Here is a 21,456-nt window from a genome sequence, read left to right on the forward strand (position 1 = left end):
GAAATAGTTCCACATGAGACGCTAAAAGAATTAGTCTCCTCGCTTCCAAAACGTTTGAGTGTTATTAAAAGGAAAGGTGGTATAACGAAGTGGTAAACATGCCTTTTCCCAACTTCTACTGCATGTGTTGCAGCCATGAAATCATAAGTTAATTATTTGAAAAATGAAATAAAGTTTGAGTTTGAGGATTAAATATGTTCTTTGTAGTGTATTGTTGATATGTGGGAGGACACCAACATACAGTGGCAAGCATTTGGTTTTCCGCCAAGAACTCTTGCGCTCGTGCATGGAAGTACTGTATTTTCTGTACTAAAAGCCGCTACTTTTTGCACAAGCTTTGAACCCTGCATTTTCTAGTCCAGTGCAGCTTACCAAAGAATTTTTCATGACCTTAAGGATTTTGTATGATTTGTGCATATATATGGCAATTAAACATTAAAACACCTTGAGCTTATTGTCACGTGCTGCTAATATATAAACAAAACCATACTTTCACCTAATTTTATCTGGCGTGGCTTTTATTCGGCTGCGGTCTTTAGTCCAGAAACGGTATTCATGCATCTGTGGCCTTACGGACTTGGCTGGTGTGATTCACGTTCGAATTACTCCTTGAGTGGCGCTATCAGGTGGCGAATGACGGCGATGCTCCAGGAATGCCCCAGGACCCTCTGGCGCTGCAAGTGGCCCGTATTGTTCACATCTGTGTAATGTTTGGGGAAGCCAAAAATCTGCTCCATTTCACTACACCACAGTTACCGCTCATGATGACCGGAAGTCTCAATTTCCCTTGAATCATGGAGTTTGTCTTTGTTATGATGGTTCGCACCTTGTCCAGCTTTGCCACACGGCCAACTTCCAAACAATCCTGAAGATTCACTTTTTGATCCAAGGATGCGCCCACCGACCTATTCTTGCCTGGAAGGTTTCCCCAGAAGTAGCGAGCTCGATGTGCGGGGCTGATAGTCACAAACAGGATTGCACTTCAGGAATCTGCAGATGTCCGTATGGTCTTTGCTCGACATGAACACCACATTTTCAAATAGCCAGAAGAAAGGCTGGTCGTCACCCTCCGACTTCAGCAGCGTCAAACTGTGGTAGAATTCAAGGAAGAGCCTTCCGGTGCCATCAAACAATTCTTTCCGCTCACAAATCTCTGACGCAATGTAGCGTTCCACCTTGATGCCAAGGTCCTTGAGCGCCAGGTATGCTGTTGCAATACCGTCACAGAGCGGCAGAACCTTCAAGGGCTTGTGTCTATCTGCAGCGATGGCCGGGTAATCTGTATGAAGCTCAAACTCCATGGCGCTGTTGTTGGCAAAGTCTTGGACCTTGACGCTCCAGTCTGGCCTGAATTTGAGCTTTGCCTCGCACTGTGTTGGCTGGCAAATGTAGCAGCTCCACGGATCAATATCTTTGCGCTCACAAAAGGTTACCTCTCCCACTAGGATCTCCACGCACTCCTTGCAGAAACATGACCTCTGACCCGCCACAGCACACGGTGCAATACGACTGGTAGCCATCTTCATTGTAGCGATGCAGTGTTTCTGTGAAGTCTTTCTTGCATTTGAAACAATGACCACCTTCAAAGAATGGGTGCTGCAACAACCAACCACATCAGGCCAAACAACAATCTTCGATTTTTGTGCCTTTGTCTCGAAGCCTTTCAATTAAAGTGTCTTTTGTGTAAGTGTAGTTGCAGGAGCTTGCTCGACTCTTAAAAGCATGTTTCCTTTTCACAGGCGGCTGGTAGTCCGTGTTAGCAGAGTTATTTAAATAAAATGAGTCGTACTGTGGAGACAGCGTAAACGACGACTCACTTTGGTTTGCCAGTGCCCAATTAACACATTGGTAACACCTGGATTTTATTAAGAACATTTGTCAAACAGAAATAGTAAAAGCAGTACTTCCTGTGTAGCATCCTTCAAAATAAAACTCTGAATATACAGAGCACATATACTACTAACACCCCCACTTGCTCTTAGTATATTGGTAAATACATGCAAACTAGAAATGCAATGATTTTTCTCAAGGTAATGCATACACATTTCATAAACATGTAAATACCACCAAATTCATCATATGATAGAATCACATTCCATAAACAAATTTGTACTCTCCAAACATAAATGCCACAAAATTCATTAACTTAGACTTTGTTGGAGGTTTTATCATGAGATCAACCACCATATATTCTGTTGGACAGTAGTCCAGCATTACTTTGCCATCGTTAACAGTTGATCTTACAAGGTGGTACTTTGTCAACATGTTTACATTGTTGTCTTTGTACAGCATTTTTAGCTAAGGCTATGGCTCCTTGATTCTCTTCATAAACCTTTGGCTGCTTGTAATGATACCCATCAACACCATCTAACAGTTGTACTAAATACAGACATTCTTGTACAGTTGAAGCCAAGGCCATGTATTCAGCTTCACACGTTGAAAGAGCTACTGTTGCTTGTCTTTTGGTTTTCCATGAAATTAAGGGACCAAATTGGCTCAAGCTAACACAATAACCTGACGTACTATGTCTGTCAGTATCATGTACAGCCCAGTTTGCATTACTGAATGCTTCCAACCCAAGTGGTTCACCATCACTCTTTTTGTAACACAACATCTTTTCCTTTTTGCCCTCAGTACATGTTTTATTGTAGCCCATTGTTCTATAGTTGGTTTGGAAAGGTATTAGGAAGGTTTGCTCACGACAAAGCTTAGATCTGGTCTGGTACATGTTGATAAATAGATTAAGCTGCCAACAGCCTCTATTTTTCTTCAGATCACTCAGGGTTCCTGTGTTTTCAGAATAGTTAAGCTTAGGTTCACATGGTGTTGCTCATGGTTTACAATCTTGCATATCAAATCTGTCAAGTATTTTGTCAACATATCTTTTCTGTGACATTGTTATACAGTGATCAGTTTGATGAAAATCAATACCCAGAAAGTTGTTCAGTTTACCCAAGTCTTTCATTTTGAATTTAGCTGTGAGCATTTCTTTTACATTCTTCATCACATTGTCATCACTGGCAACAATAATCAGGTCATCGACCCATATAACAATGACCACTTTTTGATTTTCTGTTTCTTTAGTGTACACACAATGATCAGTGAGTGATTTTCCCAGTTTACACACCAACATTTCACCTTTGTCAGATGTGACTTCATAACCTTCTGCTTGTCATATAAATCTCAAAATCAATTGGAGCATGAAGGTAAGCGGTTTTGACATCCATCTAATGTAAAATCAGGTTTTCTTGTGCCGCTTTTTGCATTAACACTCGTACACTTGTCAGATTGGCGGTGAGTGGGAAAAGTCTCATAATAATCTACACCCTGCTTTTGACTGTATCCTTTGTTTACATAACGTGCCTTAAATTTGCTGGACCCATCTGCATAGGTTTTAAGAGCGTAAACCCATCTACCCCTCACTGCTTTCTTACCCTCTGGCAATGTAGTCAAGGTAAATGTGTTGTTGTCATTACGTGATTCCATTTCTTCACTCATGGCACGAGACCATTCTTTTAAATAAGGTGACATTACAGCTTCACTAAATGAGAAAGGTACATTAGACACCAATTGGTAGCAGTAATCTACTGTCAACATGCCTCAGTTACACGATCACTAAAGTAGTCTGAACTCTAGACAGAGTTCTCAAACTCCAGTCCTCGGGGCAGGGCTCGAAACTAACGATTGCCCGATTGCCCGGGGCAAGTAGCGATGGCAGACGGGCAAGTAGAATTTTTTCCTCACTTGCCCGAACTTGCCCTGCCATAATACCATGTTTTCAAGCTGTAAAAAGACGATTTTGTGCATAATCTGCCGCTTCTGGTCCGACATTTTGTTTTCTAGGGAGCGGTTAGTTTCTCGTGTAAGTCTGCAATACATTGATAACGGCAAAGCGCTTCGTAATTAAATGCATGCTCCCTTACCCGTCCCTGGCTCTTCTGCGCCTGCGCACCAGCAGAGCTTGTTTCCGGTTGGCGGATACAAAGGCATATGAAGGCAAAACTTATAGTGTTGTCTTTTTTATTGCAAAAATGTGTCGGGCAAGTAAAAATCCACTCCAAAAAAATTCGGGCAAGTAAAATTTTGTTTCGGGCAAGTAAAATTTTCTCTAACTTGCCCGAGGGCAACTTGGGCAAAAAATAAGCTTCGAGCCCTGCGGGGGCCGCATTTCTACATGTTTTCCAAGTTTCCTTCGTTAAACACACCTGATTCAATTATCGGGCTCCTGCAGGACGTGAGGATGAACTGATCATTTGAATCAGGTATGTTTAACAAGGGAAACTTGGAAAACATGTAGGAATGCGGCCCCCGAGGACTGGTGTTTGAGACCCCTGCTCTAGAAGGCTAACGTCTAAACTCCTGTGTGACTGGTTTTGCCTGGTTTTCCTGTGGCTCAACTACGTATAGGAACCGGCTTCTGTTCCTGTGTTTGTCTCCATCCTGTTGGGCGAGTTTCTCTTGTCCTATCCAGGGCTGTGGACTCGGTCGGATTTTTGCACCGAGTCCGGCCTCTTGACCACGAGTCCGGTTGTCCATTTTTTCTGTTACCGTTTTTTTCCGTGTATAGTGCGCCCCCATGTATAATACGCACCCTAAAAATGGCATGCTGATGCTGGAAAAAAGCCTGTACCCATGTATAATACGCACCCAATTTTTCTGAATTTTTAAATTTTTAAATTTTTTTTTTTTAAGTCCCAATGATCGTCACACACGCAGGGAGGCAATGGGTCCCATTTCTATAGTCTTTGGTATGGTCTTAACTAGGCTAGATGTAATTTTTTTTGTTGGCGTTGATTTCTCCGACTGCCCGTAAACGCACCACCGCGCTCCGTGCGCGCACGGGAAAGAGGCGGCTCTGTATGGGAGAGACGTTGAAGAGGAATAAAGACACCCTTGGAAACCAAAACTTGCCCCTCGTCGTGAGTCGGAGCCGCAACAAATGTTTCGGATTTGTGTAGGGTACATTGTGACAGACAGCAAACGAGCAGGTGATCGAGCAAGCGTCTGATACGAGAGCATTGCGGTCGCATGGAGCGTGTTTGAAGTGAACAGCAGAGAAGAAAGGAACAAGGCAAAGTGTTGTGAAATAAAATGGACGGAACAGCTGCGCAAGACGTCAGCTATATAAAGAGCGAGAGTTGTTTTCTTCCTATTAGTTTAGTATATATTCACAGTTTAATTAGCAGTTTCAATCAGCAAATAACAAAATGCGTATTACATGGAATATTTTATTTCACAACACTTTGCCTTGTTCCTTTGGTCTCTGCTGTTCATCCTAAAACACAAAGGCGCTCTTTAAGCAATGCGACAGTGAGCGCCCGGCGCGCTGCGGTTGCGCGACCGCACCAAATTAAGCTCCCTGCGCAGTGCGCACTGAGGTCCACTTAAATTTTACAAAGTTCATCAGGACTTTAAAAATATCTTCTAGATTTCAGCGACGGCTCTGTCACAATAATGCGACCAGCGTGGTGCAGTTGCGCGGTCGGCGGCGCGCTACGGTTGAGCGTTCTCTCTCGCGCTCTCTCTCTCGCTCTCTCTCGCGCACATGCGCACACACGCAAACAGGAAATCATACGGAGGCCGCCATTACAGATGCGCAGAACGGATGCGCAAGACACGTCAGCTATATAAAGAGCGAGAGTTCAGTTCTCTACCTAAATCCGTATTTCAGGTAATATTTTATTTCACAACACTTTGCCTTGTTCCTTTCGTCTCTGCTGTTCACTTCAAACACGCTCCATACGAGCGCAATGCTCTCGTATCAGACAAGGCTTGCTCCATCACCTGCTCGTTTGCTGTCTGTCACAATGTACCCTACACAAATCCGAAACATTTGTTGCGGCTCCGAGTCACGACGAGGGGCAAGTTTTGGTTTCCAAGGGTGTTTTTATTCCTTTTCAACGTCTCGGTGGTGCGTTTACGGGCAGTCGGAGAAATCAATGCCAACAAAAAAAATTACATCCAGCCTAGTTAAGACCATACCAAAGACTATAAAAATGGGACCCATTGCCTCCCTGCGTGTGTGACGATAATTGGGACTTAAAAAAAAAAAAAACTAAATAAAAAATTAAATTAAAAAAAAAAAAATTAAAAATTTTTTGTACCCATGTATAATGCGCACCCCAGATTTTAGGACAATAAATTAGTTAAATTTTGCGCACTATACACGGAAAAAAACGGTAATTCATGTGACTGGTTAGTCTTTATTCAAGGCTAATTTAGATCAGAATCTAAATAATTACAACAGTTTTGTGATGGCTTTGTCTTTATTAGACATATAAACGAATACAATAAACAGATACTTTCACGTTTTAATCATTAATTACACAATTATAGCTCAGACATGTATCTAAACACAAATAATTATTGACGACCCCACAACTATCGAAACACATCAATGATATAAGCTGGGTGACATGTTTCGTCCTTGACATTGGTACATAATGTAAGCATTAGCCTAAGTGCAACTCAACGTGGCCGCATTGATTGTAACTTACGCTCCGTTTTCCCCCCAGATCTAGAGGCAAAACAATTGTTCTCTCGCTGCTCCCGGGTTCTTCCATCTTGGCTGTTCTTCATAACAAGCAAGCAGGGCTGGGGACAGTATTCCTATGCGCATTCTCAGCAGCATGATGAAAACAAAATTGAACGTATTTTTTTTATGGTCGGACTTGGTCAAAATCAGCACAGAGTCCGGCAAAAATGACCGAGTCGGAGTACCCGAGTCCGATTCTACAGCCCTGGTCCTATCAACCCGCCTGTTTTTGCACTTTACCACTGCTAGGATAATACACCAAATAGGCTGGACTATTTTTGTCATACCCAACAAAAATACCTATGTCACATCTTCGGCCTAGTTTTCTTTTGTCGTGTCTGTAGGCATAACACATTGATCCAAATGTATGCATTTTTGCCAAGTTTGGTTGCTGTCCTGTTAACATGAAATAAGGAGTTTGCTTGGTACGGTTGTTAAAACATCTATTCCTCACCATGAATGCGGTCTGCACTGGATAGGTCCAGAGCTCTTTAGGTCAAGTCAAGTTTATTTGTATAGCCCTAAATCACAAGCAGTCTCAAAGGGCTTCACATAGACAGAAATTGACAATTATTCTCAAAGCATCCCCTGATCTTAAGCTCCCAAAAGGGCAAGGAAAAACTTAAAAACCCCTACCGGGGGAAAATGAGAAACCTTGAGAAGAGACCACAGATGGAAGGATCCCCCTTTCAGGCTCACCAGGTTGAAATGGATGCAGAGAGGGCACAAATGATTCAACATGAAAATCAATGAAATAAAAATTGGATGTCCATGTCAGAGCAGAGGGCTGCCGAAGGAGCCCTCAATTGTCCTGGCAGTGTCTTCGAGGAGGTTGAGCTGCAGTTCCCCCATCCTGAATTGGCCCACGAGAATCCAGATAGCCGCTGTCAGCATGGGTGCCACCTAACCACCTCCCCGGCCGGGGAGGAGGGAGGGAGGGGGTAGAGAGGGAGAGAAAAAAAACTCCAGGCGAGTCGGCCACTCCAGGTTAGTTAAAGGCCATGTCATAGAAATGTGTCTTAAATGTTTCTACTGAGGTAGCAGTCCCAATATCTGGTAACTGGCCTTCAATTATCATGCACCTTGCCATGTCAAATAAGGTGCCCCAGTTTTGCTCTGCCGTACCATTCTTATGTGGTGAGTATGGAGCAGAGTTTTCGTGTTTGATGCCACACACTATAATAATGCGTTTAACTTTGTCTATTGTTATGCAAATGAGGCAGGTGTATTCTATTGACCAGTGCTTCTACGAGCCAAATACCAGATTTGCTGAACATTGTGAACAATGCCTTGTTGGAGGGGGGGAGACACAGACAGACCTGATATTCTGGCCCACTTACAAGTTGTCGTAAACGAGCTAAACAGTCAAAGATAGAATGATGGTAGACAAAGTCCTACACTGATCCCGTCACAAGTGCTAAATATGATAGCAGAATTAAACAACCAAGCTAACGGTAGCAGCGGGCGTAACAGTCCTGATATTCCTGCTCAACTGTTAAACATGATCCAAAATAAAAAATACGCAGCCTCTGATTGACCCAATGACCGTCAACCCTATCGATCATGAGATAGATGCTTCTGTAATAACTGGTAACATGCCACCACCATTTCAGCCTAACAACTGTTCTGTTATAATCAATCACGAGATAGATGTTATTGATGACAGCGCACCGGCGTTTCAAGACATACCCCAACAATCTAACAGTGCTTCTGTAATAACTAACCTCGGAATAACCTTGTAAAGTCTCATCTCGCGAGATAAGTGGTTTTGGCTGTTTGAGTAGAAATTCCGAACACCTTTCCGATTTTTTTAGCATATGCCTAATTTCAGAATCACCTTGTAAAGATTCATCTTTACTATGAGGTTTCGACTGTTTGAGGTAGAAATCCCGTTTTTTCTCAGGAACGTCAAAAATTGAGTTGTTTGAAATCTCACATAAGCCGACCTCCCATGATCCTTTTAAATAGATATGTTGCGCTAATTCCACTTTAAAATCTGAAAGCGTGCTGTCAGGAAAGATGTGCATGCTAGCATTTGAGGCTAATGTTGCGTAGAATTCTCTCTGTACATCACCCATCTTGAGATTTTAACAGAATGACCATCCTATCAGTTTTTAAATGTCTAACGCTATTTACAGGCACCCAGCTGTCAAATTTGGTTGGCCAGCCAACCCAGTGGGCGAGTAACTCCTTCTTGCCTGACACAGTGCGTGATTTAAGAATTTTCTGTATCCGGAAAATCTTGTTTTTTTTTATTTTTACTTTTTGTAATTCTGCTTCGTAAAAAGTGCCTTCTATGAGCACACCGTCCAAGTCTGATATTTTGTAGACAGGCGGGACGCGGTGGAGTCGTTGTGTTATCCTGAATATTTCATCCGTGAAACTCTTTTCAAATATCCCCCTTAGTTTGGAAAGGCGGACTGTATCGCCTGGTGCGAACCGGAACTTGGTTCCCCGTCGGAAGGGATTGTTGGCGTACAGGTTGGTGAAAACAACATCGCAAATTTCCTCGTTTACAGCATTGGGTGTCATTTTAATACTGGTATGAAAACTATCATTATAGCCGGTAATAAAATCCTGAATTACATCTACGTATCGTTGTGTGTTCTTTGCTGTAAAATAACGCCACATTCGTGATTTCAATGTTTTGTCAAAGCGTTCAACAGTCTACACTTTTGTATCGGAAGACGTCGCGAAATGTAAAATATTATGCTGTCTCATTAATTTCTGGAAATGTTTGTTAAAAAATTCTTTCCCCTTATCTGTCTGGAGTCGTGAGGGTATCGCGCTAACTGTTAAGACATCTTCTAAGGCCCGGGACACATGCGGAGCTGATTTGGCCTTCAGAACTCGTACAAATGCGCGCTTCGAAAACACATCAATTGTAGTCATTAAATATTTGAATCTGTCATTGTAGCGTGCTAATGACTGTAAATCCCACAAATCTGCTTGAAATTGTCTCATAGGACCTCGAACAAAAACTTTATTTCTAGGAAAAGTTATTCCGGCTGGCTAATGTAAAGTATATGTGTCTTGGTCTGCTAGGAACGCTTTCAATTTTTTTAATACTAGTGTTTTTACAGTTAACAGTAGCTCCTTTTGTGCAAGCGCGCCTCCCCTCCAAAACTCGCTGGATTATTAGGTTTATAGTAGAGCTTTTGCAGACAACTGTCACGCCCCATTGTGAGATGCGGATTGACGCAAAACAGAGTGTGGCACAGCTAATAAAGTATACAGGTATATTTTTTAATAGAATAGATACAGAAAACAATCACTTTTGTTGGTCACAGTTTATTACAAAAAATTCAGATAGTTTTAATAAAAGAGTATAAAGCACACAGTAAAAAATAGAAAACCAGTAATAAAAAAAAAATGAAAACATAGTAAGACAATAAATAAAACGTTTTTTTCTAAGATTTACCACAACGTATGAATGAAAATAACAGGCACTGGTATTTTGGCTTCAATTAGGGTTTTAAGCCCCCTTAACCAAGTAGTTATGTCAGCTGGCAAATGGTTTTTAATATAATCTAGAAACAATGCGAGATCGGCAGCCAGCTGCGCCCATGTTTCCCTTACAGCATTTCCCATTCTCTCTTCCCGAAAGTTCTTAATTATAGCCCGATCACGCTCTTGCTCAACACCACAATATTACTGGATTCTTGTTTAACACAGCGCAGTCTAGCAAAGATCTTGTTCTCATGCGCGAAGTCGTGTAAAATGACAGCAGCCGTGTTGCGTAAGGTTTTAAGAGGAGCAGATGTGTTAAAATAAAACAGCATGGTCGATAACGTGTGGAGAAAATTATCATTGCATAGCTCTGCCGTCACAGTCTCATAGTTCGCGTAAAAATAAAAGCAGCGATTCTCGATAAACAAACACATACGTATGGTGAAGCTGGCTGAGATCATCGAGCGCACACCCGTCACACATCATCTTGGCATGTTGTATTAAAGCATCATACAACAGATAAGATATCATTAATTTCACCCGTACGTAATCCTCAACCACCAGCCATGTAAGGGGTTCGACACTCATGGTGTAAATATCTTGATGGATGTCGAGTCGTGCAGGTGTGGATGTCAGCGGCGGAATGTTGTTACCCTCTTTGAGGGGGAAAGGGTAGTCTGCCAGAACTGTATCGTCCAACAGCATCGGAAGATCGATGTAGCTCTCATCAACCACCATGGCTAACGGCTCAGGAGCGAGTATGTGGGCAATATCAGCGCTGGATAAGTATGGCAAGTCCAAACTCACACGTGTCGTCGAGCAGGCGCAGGGCTGGATTTGAAGACCCTTGATCATGTTGCTCCGCCTATTTTGGTAGGTGGGTCTCGTCCCCCGCCGGACCCGCAGATGGCGCTGGCGGACCCGCAGATGTCGTTGGTAAACTCTCTCCCAGCTCGAAGGTTGGCGATGGCGCTCTAGTTTCCTCACTCTCCGAACCGGTAGATGGCGTTACCTCGAAGGTAGTTGGGGCTCCGAAGCGGCGAGCGAATCGCTGTCTGTAGCCGGGCGGCGATGGGAGTTGCGAGTTGTGATGAAGGCCATATCTGCATGGTTTGTCTGGGCGGTAGAATCGTTGAGGATGGACCATACGTCAGCTGGCTGTGGCTCCGTCCCATACGGCGGGAGGAACTCAAAGATCTTTGACGGCGTCTGAACCGCCACCTCAGCCGTCGCGTTTGCTTGTGGAAATCTGATGATGTTTCTCTCTGCAGCAGAATCGTCGGGGCTGGACCAAAGAGTCACCGTACAGTCTGGTACAGACTGCATACCTTTTGAGAGTTTCTCTCCTGGTCCGTTCTCCACAAGTGGAAAGCTCGGTAAAAGGCGTCCGGCAGATTTTTTTGGGCCATCTTGTTGATCTCTTTTTCTGGCTTCAGGTGCGAGTTGGCTTCAGGTCTGAGAGGGTGAGCTCCTAAACGGGGCTTCTCTTATACAGAGGTGTGAGGATGATTACAGCCCTTCCCCCTAAAAAAACACCTCCCATGTCCATAGGTATGCCAATGATTACATGTGTGCGTGCGCGTAAGTGTGCGCGTGTGTGTGCGTGCGTGTGTAGTGTAAGGAGTTGGGGAGTTTAAGTTATTTTTTAGTAAGGTTAATCTAAAGTCAATTTACGTTTCGCTCCAATGATATTTGCCCAGACAAATCTTGCTACAAAGAGCCTTGATATACTCTCACCAGATGCCTGCATCTTTTCATGCCATTCGGTTAAAGGCACGTTAACTAATGTTTGAAAAATCCCACATTCGTTATTAAACTCTTCTAGTGTTAGATAGAGTAGATCGATTAACTCTCCAACTTCTAACCCATCAGTAGTTTGTGGAGAAACTTTAACCCGTAAAAAACATTTCCCGCTAGCCGTAATTCTTGAAACCCAGGTTATGTTCAGTTCACCTTGTAAACCGTACTCTCTTAGAAATTCAGTCAAAACCTGGGGCAGGAGCTGCTTTAACACTCCCCAATCGTTTGAGTTTAACAGCCCATACGTACTGTTTGGTCCAGACTCCCCTTGGCTTTTCATGAAGAAAAATAGCTCCCCGACTTTATAAAATAATTTAAACCCCCATCGAGTCTCTGTTGTCAGGTCCCAGCTCTGTTCAAGTTTCTCTGTGGGAGGATGCTGCATACGTTTGAGGTACATATGTTTTTTTCTAGGAGCATTTAACAATCCGTCGCCATCTTTACGACATAAATGAATAGTAACAGGCGTTTCAGCGATCATGATTTAAGCTTCAAGTTTACAGTTTAACACCGTCGCTTTAAACTCAGCGGTCACCAACCCCGACCTTAAATATACTTGCAGTAGGTCCACCCCCCCGTCTCCTTAAAACCACACCTTTGTCACGTGTTTTACTCAGGACATGTTAGACTACTCCCCTAAAACTATCTAAACAAAATGTAATATGTTAGAAGTACAGCAAATATACTAAACCATAAGGCTTTCAGAGGCCTTCAACTGTCTTCTCAAAATGACCCCTGACACAGCACAATCATTTGAGTTCAGCAAAATCGGTATATTCTGGTTAGTTCAGAGTCGTTGCCTTTGTGAATGGTTCAGAATCGTCCAACTATGCTTGTGATTATAATAGGCAGGTTCAAAGTCGATTCTGAGCAGATTCCTACTACGATTCGTGATGAAGGGGAAAGGAAAATGGCCCAAAAGGTGACAGATGAAGATTGGGCTGATATTTTGGATACCATAGCGCCACGTTATCGCCGCAACGCCTCCTATGTTTTGAAAAAATTATCGGCGGAAGATGTAAGGTGGACGCCGCTAAGCGGATTTATTTTTAGAGGGAAAACTGTCAAGGGCTCCCACATGAGCGATTTGCTAAAAAATTTAATTGTAACCGGTAAGAAACTAGCCGCTCAACCGGCTGGCTGGACAGCTAAATCTACCTGAATCAAGCATTTCCAACCCCTCTGCTCGTGCTGATTTCAAACGTTTGAAGGATGAAGATGATGATGTTTCTCACCGGTAGTAAAATGGGTTAGTTATTAAAATGTTAGATAGGCTAATGTTGGTACTGGAAAAAAAACGACTCTGTAACTCTCTAACAATGTTTATTGAATAAAAGAGATTTTATAAAACATTAACACGGTTTCAGACAATGACATTCTTTAAATTTATGTAATGAACATATTTGCCCGCCGCACAGCCGGTCCGGTCTTCAACATTTCTTGACAAAATCGATAACCATAGCGTCGTTATTCAGAGGATTATAATGCGTCATCACTTCACTGTAGCTCAGCCCCCACCCTCGTTGCGACAAGTAGTAGACACAGTGTTGGCCACAAGTGTCATTCAATTTGTGTTGGAGTTGTCCGTTATGGTATTCCAAACGATTAGAATACTTCTTCAGAAATCTGTATATACTTGTCGGGTAATAAGGACTGTCCGGTGGTAGACCAAAAGGATCAAAGAATGTGGCCGAACCATCAGATTCTAAAGTTAGAGCGAGCCAATGTTCACCAGGCAGACGTCGAGGATGTGTTCACAATATAATGTATAAGGGGCGTGTCTTTGACGTCAGCTAGTTCGTCTGACGCGTAAACACCTCCAAACAACGCCCTTTGCATCCGGGTCATAATCAAGTCCAACTCACGACCGTTCATAGCTTTAATCATAGTCCATCAACACTTCCCTCTTGGCATTAATCTCAATAATCCATCCATCCATCTTCTTCCGCTTATCCGGGGTCGGGTCGCGGGGGCAGCAGCTTCAGGAGGGACTCCCAGACTTCCCTCTCCCCAGCCACTTCATCTAACTCATCCCGGGGGATCCCAAGGCGTTCCCAGGCCAGCTGAGAGACATAGTCTCTCCAGCGCGTCCTGGGTCGTCCCCGGGGTCTCCTACCGGTGGGACATGCCCGGAACACCTCCCCAGGGAGGCGTCCAGGAGGCATCCTGATGAGATGCCCGAGCCACCTCATCTGGCTCCTCTCAACGTGGAGGAGTAGCGACTCTACTCCGAGTCTCTCCCGGATGACCGAACTTCTCACCCTATCTCTAAGGGAGAGCCCGGACATCCTGCGGAGAAAACTCATTTCGGCCGCTTGTATCCGGGATCTCGTTCTTTCGGTCACGACCCATAGCTCGTGACCATAGGTGAGGGTAGGAGCGTAAATCGACCGGTAAATTGAGAGCTTTGCCTTTTGGCTCAGCTCTCTCTTTACCACGACGGATCGGTACAGAGTCCGCATTACTGCCGACGCTGCACCGATCCGCCTGTCGATCTCGCGTTCCATCCTCCCCTCACTCGTGAACAAGACCCCAAGATACTTAAACTCCTCCACTTGGGGCAGGATCTCATCCCCGATCCGGAGAGGGCATTCCACCCTTTTCCGATCGAGGACCATGGACTCGGAGGTGCTGACCCTCATCCCAACCGCTTCGCACTCGGCTGCAAACCGCTCCAGTGAGAGCTGGAGGTCACAGCCTGAAGAAGCCAACAGCACCACGTCATCTGCAAAAAGCAGAGACGCGATGCTGAGGTCCCCAAACTGGACACCCTCAACGCCTCGGCTGCGCCTAGAAATTCTGTCCATAAAAATTATAAACAGAATCGGTGAAAGAGGGCAGCCTTGACGGAGTCCAACCCTCACTGGGAACGAATCCGACTTAGTGCCGGAAATGCGGACCAAACTCTGGCATCGGTGATACAGGGACCGAACGGCCCTTATCAGTTGGCTCGGTACCCCGTACTCCCGAAGCACCCCCCACAGGACCTCCCGAGGGACACGGTCGAACGCCTTCTCCAAGTCCACAAAACACATGTGGACTGGTTGGGCGAACTCCCATGCACCCTCGAGGATCCTGCTGAGGTTGAAGAGCTGGTCCACTGTTCCACGGCCAGGACGAAAGCCACACTGTTCCTCCTGAATCTGAGGTTCGACCTCCCGACGGACCCTCCTCTCCAGCACCCCTGAATAGACCTTACCAAGGAGGCTGAGGAGTGTAATTCCCCTGTAACTGGAACACACCCTCCGGTCCCCCTTCTTAAAGAGGGGAACCACCACCCCAGTCTGCCAATCCAGAGGCACTGTCCCCGATGTCCACGCGATTCTGTAGAGACGTGTCAGCCATGACAGCCCCACAGCATCCAGAGCCCTTAAGAAATCCGGGCGGATCTCATCCACCCCCGGGGCCTTGCCACTGAGGAGTTTATTAACTACCTCAGTGACTTCAACCCCAGAGATTGGAGAGTCCGCCTCAGAGTTCCCAGGCTCTGCCTCCACAATGAAAGGCGTGTCGGTGGAATTGAGGAGGTCTTCGAAGTATTCTCCCCACCGACACACGACGTCCCGAGTCGAGGTCAGCAGCACGCCATCTCCACTGTAAACAGTGTTGACGTTGCACTGCTTCCCCCTCCTGAGACGCCGGATGGTGGACCAGAATTTCCTCGAAGCCGTCCGGAAGTCATTCTCCATGGCCTCGCCAAACTCCTCCCACGCCCGGGTTTTTGCCTCAGCAACCGCCGAAGCCGCGTTCCGCTTGGCCATCCGGTACCTGTCAGCTGCCTCGGGAGTCCCGCAGGCCAAAACGGCCCGATAGGACTCCTTCTTCAGCTTGACGGCATCCCTTACCGCCGGTGTCCACCAGCGGGTTCGGGGATTGCCGCCACGACAGGCACCAATGACATTACGGCCACAGCTCCGGTCGGCCGCCTCAACAGTGGAGGCGCGGAACAAGGTCCACTCGGACTCAATGTCCCCCGCCTCCCCCGGGACGTGTGAATATCTGCCGGAGGTGGGATTTGAAGCTCTTCCTGACAGGGGATTCCGTCAGACGTTCCCAGCAGACCCTCGTAGAACGTTTGGGTCTGCCAGGTCGGACCGGGATCTTCCCCCACCATCGGAGCCAACCCACCACCAGGTGGTGATCAGTTGACAGCTCCGCCCCTCTCTTCGCCCGAGTGTCCAAAACATGCGGCCGCAAATCCGATGACACGACTACAAAGTCGATCATCGAACTGCGGCCTAGGGTGTCCTGGTGCCAAGTGCACACATGGACACCCTTATGTTTGAACATGGTGTTCATTATAGAAAATCCGTGTCGAGCACAGAAGTCCAATAATAGAACACCGCTCGGGTTCAGTTCGGGGGGGGGTTCCTCCCAATCACGCCCTTCCAGGTCTCACTGTCATTGCCCACGTGAGCATTGAAGTCACCCAGTAGAACGATGGAGTCCCCAGAAGGAGCGCTCTCCAGGGACTCCAAAAAGGGTGGGTACTCTGAACTGCCGTTTGGTGCATAGACACAAACAACAGTCAGGACCCGTCCCCCCACCCGAAGGCGGAGGGAGGCTACCCTCTCGTTCACCGGGGTGAACCCCAATGTGCAGGCGCCCAGCCGGGGGGCAATAAGTATACCCACACCTGCTCGACGCCTCTCACCGTGGGCAACTCCAGAGTGGAAGAGAGTCCAGCCCCTCTCGAGAGGGCTTGTACCAGAACCCAAACTGTGCGTGGAGGCAAGTCCGACTATATCTAGTCGGAACTTTTCTGCCTCGCACACCAGCTCGGGTTCCTTTCCAGCCAGAGAGGTGACATTCCATGTCCCAAGAGCCAGCTTCTGCAGCCGGGGATCAGACCGCCAAGGTCCCTGTCTTTGGCCGCCGCCCAGCTTGCAATGCACCCGACCCCTTTGGCCCCTCCCACAGGTGGTGAGCCCATGGGAAGGGGAACCCACGTTTCCTTTTCGGGCTGAGCCCGGCCGGGCCCCATGGGCGAAGGCCCGGCCACCAGACGCTCGCCTTCGAGCCCCGCCTCCAGGCCTGGCTCCAGAGGGGGGCCCCGGTGACCCGCGTCCGCGCGAGGGAAAACGTGGTTCAATAATTGTTTGCATCATAAGGGGTAATGTGAGCCGCGCTTTGTCTGGCCCCTCACCTAGGACCCGTTTGCCATGGGTGACCCTACCAGGGGCATGAAGCCCCAGACAACATGGCTCCTAGGATCATAGGGGCACGCAAACCCCTCCACCACGTTAAGGTGACGACTCACGGAGGGGTCAATCTCGATAATGGGAATCATAAACCGCATAAACAATAAGCGTAGCTGTATGTGGGAGAGGCGTACGAAATCGCAAATCTAATCTTAAAACACCATTATTCACGGGCGATAAAGCACCGGAATCATCTGCTTGACTTAAATTGAAGACAAAAAGTGAATAGCCTTGACTAAAATCTTGTTGATCGATACAGAGAGGTAAATCTTTTAAAAAACGCCCCGTAGCTGTGTATAGATTATGAAATTCACGTGTATGTAATCCAGCTTCGAAATTGGGCTGAAAAGCTTTAGCTGGTATTTGGCGACCTTCATGTCTAAGAGCCAAATACTCAATGTTGTGATGTAAAAAATTAAACGGGTTTAAATCTCGTCGTCCCATAAAACTGTTATGATTCACCATGGCTAGTACAATTTCTTTAGGAATATGTCCGAGGAAGAGGTTATCTTGGTGACAAATCTGTGAGTTTTGAGGGATAGAAAAAGTCTTTATATTGACTCTACTGAGGGGATACAATGCGTTACCTTTTATGTAAAGCTGCTTCATGGCCTATTGAAACAGCTGGTGAAACTGATACTTTTTTCACATAAAGTGAAGCTCCTAATATCTTGAGACACGAATCGCTGTCTGGAGCGCTCATGAGGAAAAAATCGTTAGGAGCGCTAGTTAACTTTAGGCGCAGATCCACATTATTCAATAGATGGCGCTCGGAAAAGAAAATATCACCGTGTAGCGGTCCTGTAACGTGAAACTCGCGTGATCCTCCCATCAGCTGAGCACGACGAACCAGCCCTTCGTTGGCAGCAGGACCTTCCAATATAATAGAGTCCATACGCCTTCTAGTGTCCTTTGCGAACATCCCTGCTGTGAATTGGGATTCCAAAGAATCGTTTGAATAGTTTAACAATAACTCAATGATGGATCTATATGCGTGCGTTGCACTAGACTGTGATATTAATCTCCCGCCCAGTGAGATATCTAATTGACTAAAAATCGTGTTTATCGGGAAATTCACAATGCCGACTTGCTCTTGCGGTGGTAAATTACTCCCATCTCTACGCGTTATTTTTAAACGCAGGTCTAGTAACGTATCGGATAAATCTAAATATTTCGAGCCGTCCCCGGGTATAAAAAACTCGATTGGCCCCTGGTCCACAATGGCCGACAACGGTAAGAATTCTACATAGGAGCTGTCTTCGATGGAAAGTTGTGTTAAGGGGCAAGAAAACAAATCGAGAGTTGATAAAACACACTCTTGCGATTTAAAATGTAGAAGGGCCATTTTAAGAGAAGATATCTGCCCTCCGTCTCCTTTGCCTTTTCTTAACTGATCTGAGATCGGCAGAGCGTTTTTTTCTTTTAATAGTCTTTTTTTCTCCGCCCACCAGGATGTAGTCCCCGGCGTGATAAAACTGCAAGTCCGGAACCTTCTTGAGTGGTCGTTGTTTTGCGGTGAATTCTTTCTATGACACGTCCGGCTACATCCGTTGCTATTATTTTAGCCAGGTTAAAGCTGCTTTTGAACATCGGCATCACGAAACGGAAGAGTTTTGCAAAAATAGACCCTAGGCCACGCCCATATTGGACGGGAGCCCCCTGAAACCCTTGAAACGATCCCCCTACTTGCGTCTCGTAATAATCGACAAATCGATACAAATCGGGATGTGTGGCTGATGTCACCATTGTTTTTGTTATCTCGATCTAAAATGCAAAATGAGGATAATTTTGCCGTATTCAAAGCCGACAGGTGTGTTTTGATCTGTTCGAAGACTAACTGAAATGGTCTCGATATGAGACCTGCGTACGTTTAAATAGTACACAGGATTAAAGGTCTTATTTATAACTTCTTCAAATTTTCCCTCAATAGGGAGAGCGCGAAGCATCGGCGCGTAAGCGTCACCGACGGTCTAATGTTGAACAATATCTGTATAAACGAATTAAAAATATAAACCGGCTTTTTTATCAGCCGGATGTTGTCCATAGACTCCTTCCGGTTTGAGCTGGAGCCAATGTTCCGGATTTATTCCAACAATATACGCTAGGGGGCTTTTGAACATAATTCTCAAACCTTCTTCGCCTGTAAACAAATATCTCCGCATATGCTGGTCAAATTGAATATCAATCTTTTTCGTACTGGCTTTCGTTAATAGAGTTTGAATTTTGGGAGCTAACGACTCATGATCGTTTTAACCTTCCCATTGTGTTAGGGTCCCTACTCACCCGTTTTGAGTTTTAGCATGCAAAAAGTACCTCATACAATTGTTTTTTGAACATAATTCTCAAACCTTCTTCGCCTGTAAACAAATATATCCGCATATGCTGGTCAAATTGAATGTCAATCTTTTTCGTACTGGCTTTAGTTAATAGAGTTTGAATTTCGGAAGCTAACGACTCATGATCGTTCTAACCTTCCCATTGTGTTAGGGTCCCTACTCACCCGTTTTGAGTTTTAGCATGCAAAAAGTACTTCATACATTTGTTTTTTGCGTTGAAACTTTTTGACTTTGTCAGGGACTTCCAATTAAACAATCATTTTATTTTATTTTTTTTACTAAATTATAAAGTGCTGGTGAAAATATTTACTTTTTGTGGTGTTTGGGTCATTTTTAACCCGGTTAAAATTTTTGATTATAAAACAATAAAAAATGTCAAAGACGAAATCATAAACACACAATCAACCAACAGCCTCTTCCTCCAACCACTTGAGCTTCATTTAGGGGCTTTTTGCGGGGGTGGAGACATGACCAGGCACGTCGAGACATGTCCACTCTTCACAAAGATGCTGCTGTGTCATCAGGAAGAGACAAAAAGCCCATCATCATCTTGGACTACAACAAAAACAAAGGAGGAGTGGACAATCTGGACAAGCTGACTGCCACCTACACTTGCCAGCGAATGACCAGGAGATGGCCAATGGTTGTGTTTTACAACATCCTCAATGTGTCTGCATACAATGCATTTGTGTTGTGGACCCATATTGACCAAGGGTGGAATTCAACCAAAAGCACCAAGCGGAGAATGTTTCTTCAGGAGCTCGGGAATTCCCTTGTCCAGCCGCACATTGAGCAACGGGAACGGGTGCCCCGAGACCCAGCTGCTGCAGACTTGGTCAGACAGCTTCAGTCCACGCCATCCACATCCACAGCAACCAGAAGAACATCAGGATCACCTTCCCCCTCAGCAGCCAGTCCTGGCTCAAGCACTCCATCCACATCCACAGCCACAATGCCAGTGAGACCACTTTGCTCAAAAAGAAAGAGGTGTCAGGTCTGCTCTAGCAGTATGGACAGAAAAACCAACATAGTGTGCTACACCTGCAAGAAATACATCCGCAAAGAACACACTAAAAGTGTCACTTTTTGCAACACATGCATCTAAACACACACATGACTGTTCTGTTTTTCGTATTGTTTAATATTGCATTAAAGTTCTATTTTGTGGAAAAAAAGACTCGTTTTTGCCCTTTTCTTGAATTAAATATACGTGTCCAAAATGACCCGAAACACCATGGATGATACTATATTTGATAATATTAAAATGAAAATCTTTTTTTTGGTGAACATTTAAGAAACGTGTTTTAATATCTCTGTTACACTCAGGTGACAGAACAATTGATTATTTTGTTGCCTTCTTCTCTTAAGGTTAATTTGACCACTTTTTAGACATTGAAAATGAGGGGTATGCTGTTAAAACAAAGGCCCCGGGGGCCACAAAAAATATTAAAACCAATCTTTTCATGGATAAGGGAGCCCAACCAGCTAAACAAGAGTTAAGAAAAAAATTGGATGATAAAATATTGTTTTTAGGGTATTTTATGGCTGATTTAATACATGGGTCCAAAATGACCCGTTAACACCACAGATGGCAGCAGAAAGCTGACAAAAGGGGAAGGGTAAACACCTCCTTGAATTTTCAGCGTATGTTGAACCTCGCAATAACCTTGTAAAGCAGGGGTGGGCAAACTACGGCCCGCGGGCCACATCCGGCCCACGGGACCGTTTAATCCGGCCCGCCAATCCTGAACAAATTGTATTATTAAACTTTTTTTTTTTTTTGGTCATTTTGCCTGCAATGACTGCGTTTCCCCAGTAGATGGGGAAGCGCTCGCCTGCGCATTTACTACCGGAAGCCGTGTCAGAAAGCTCGGTGAACACTCACAAGTGCGTGTACGTACTCAGTAGTACGGACATGGCGCACTCGCGCTCTATGTGCGTGTACGTACTCAGTAGTACGGACATGGCGCACTCGCGCTCTATTTGTATCAGTCCCGAATTTAGAGCGTGGGCTGTGACGACAGCATTCTTGTAATTCGCGCGCTGAGCTTTCAGATGCAGTTTTGCGCTAAAGCCACCCACAAACCTTCCCCTGGAATCCTTCCATTAAAATGAGTCGCCCAAGTAAAAGTAA

General features: G+C 45.3%; 1 pseudogene; it reads right to left on the reverse strand.

The window, feature by feature from the left end:
• Window positions 1-602: 602 nt before the first annotated feature.
• Window positions 603-10,723, reverse strand: LOC133158417 (DNA (cytosine-5)-methyltransferase 3B-like; annotated as a pseudogene).
• Between the last annotated feature and the right edge of the window lie 10,733 nt (window positions 10,724-21,456).

The sequence above is a fragment of the Syngnathus typhle genome, linkage group LG8 (assembly GCF_033458585.1).
Source record: "Syngnathus typhle isolate RoL2023-S1 ecotype Sweden linkage group LG8, RoL_Styp_1.0, whole genome shotgun sequence".
Taxonomy (NCBI): Eukaryota; Metazoa; Chordata; class Actinopteri; order Syngnathiformes; family Syngnathidae; genus Syngnathus; species Syngnathus typhle.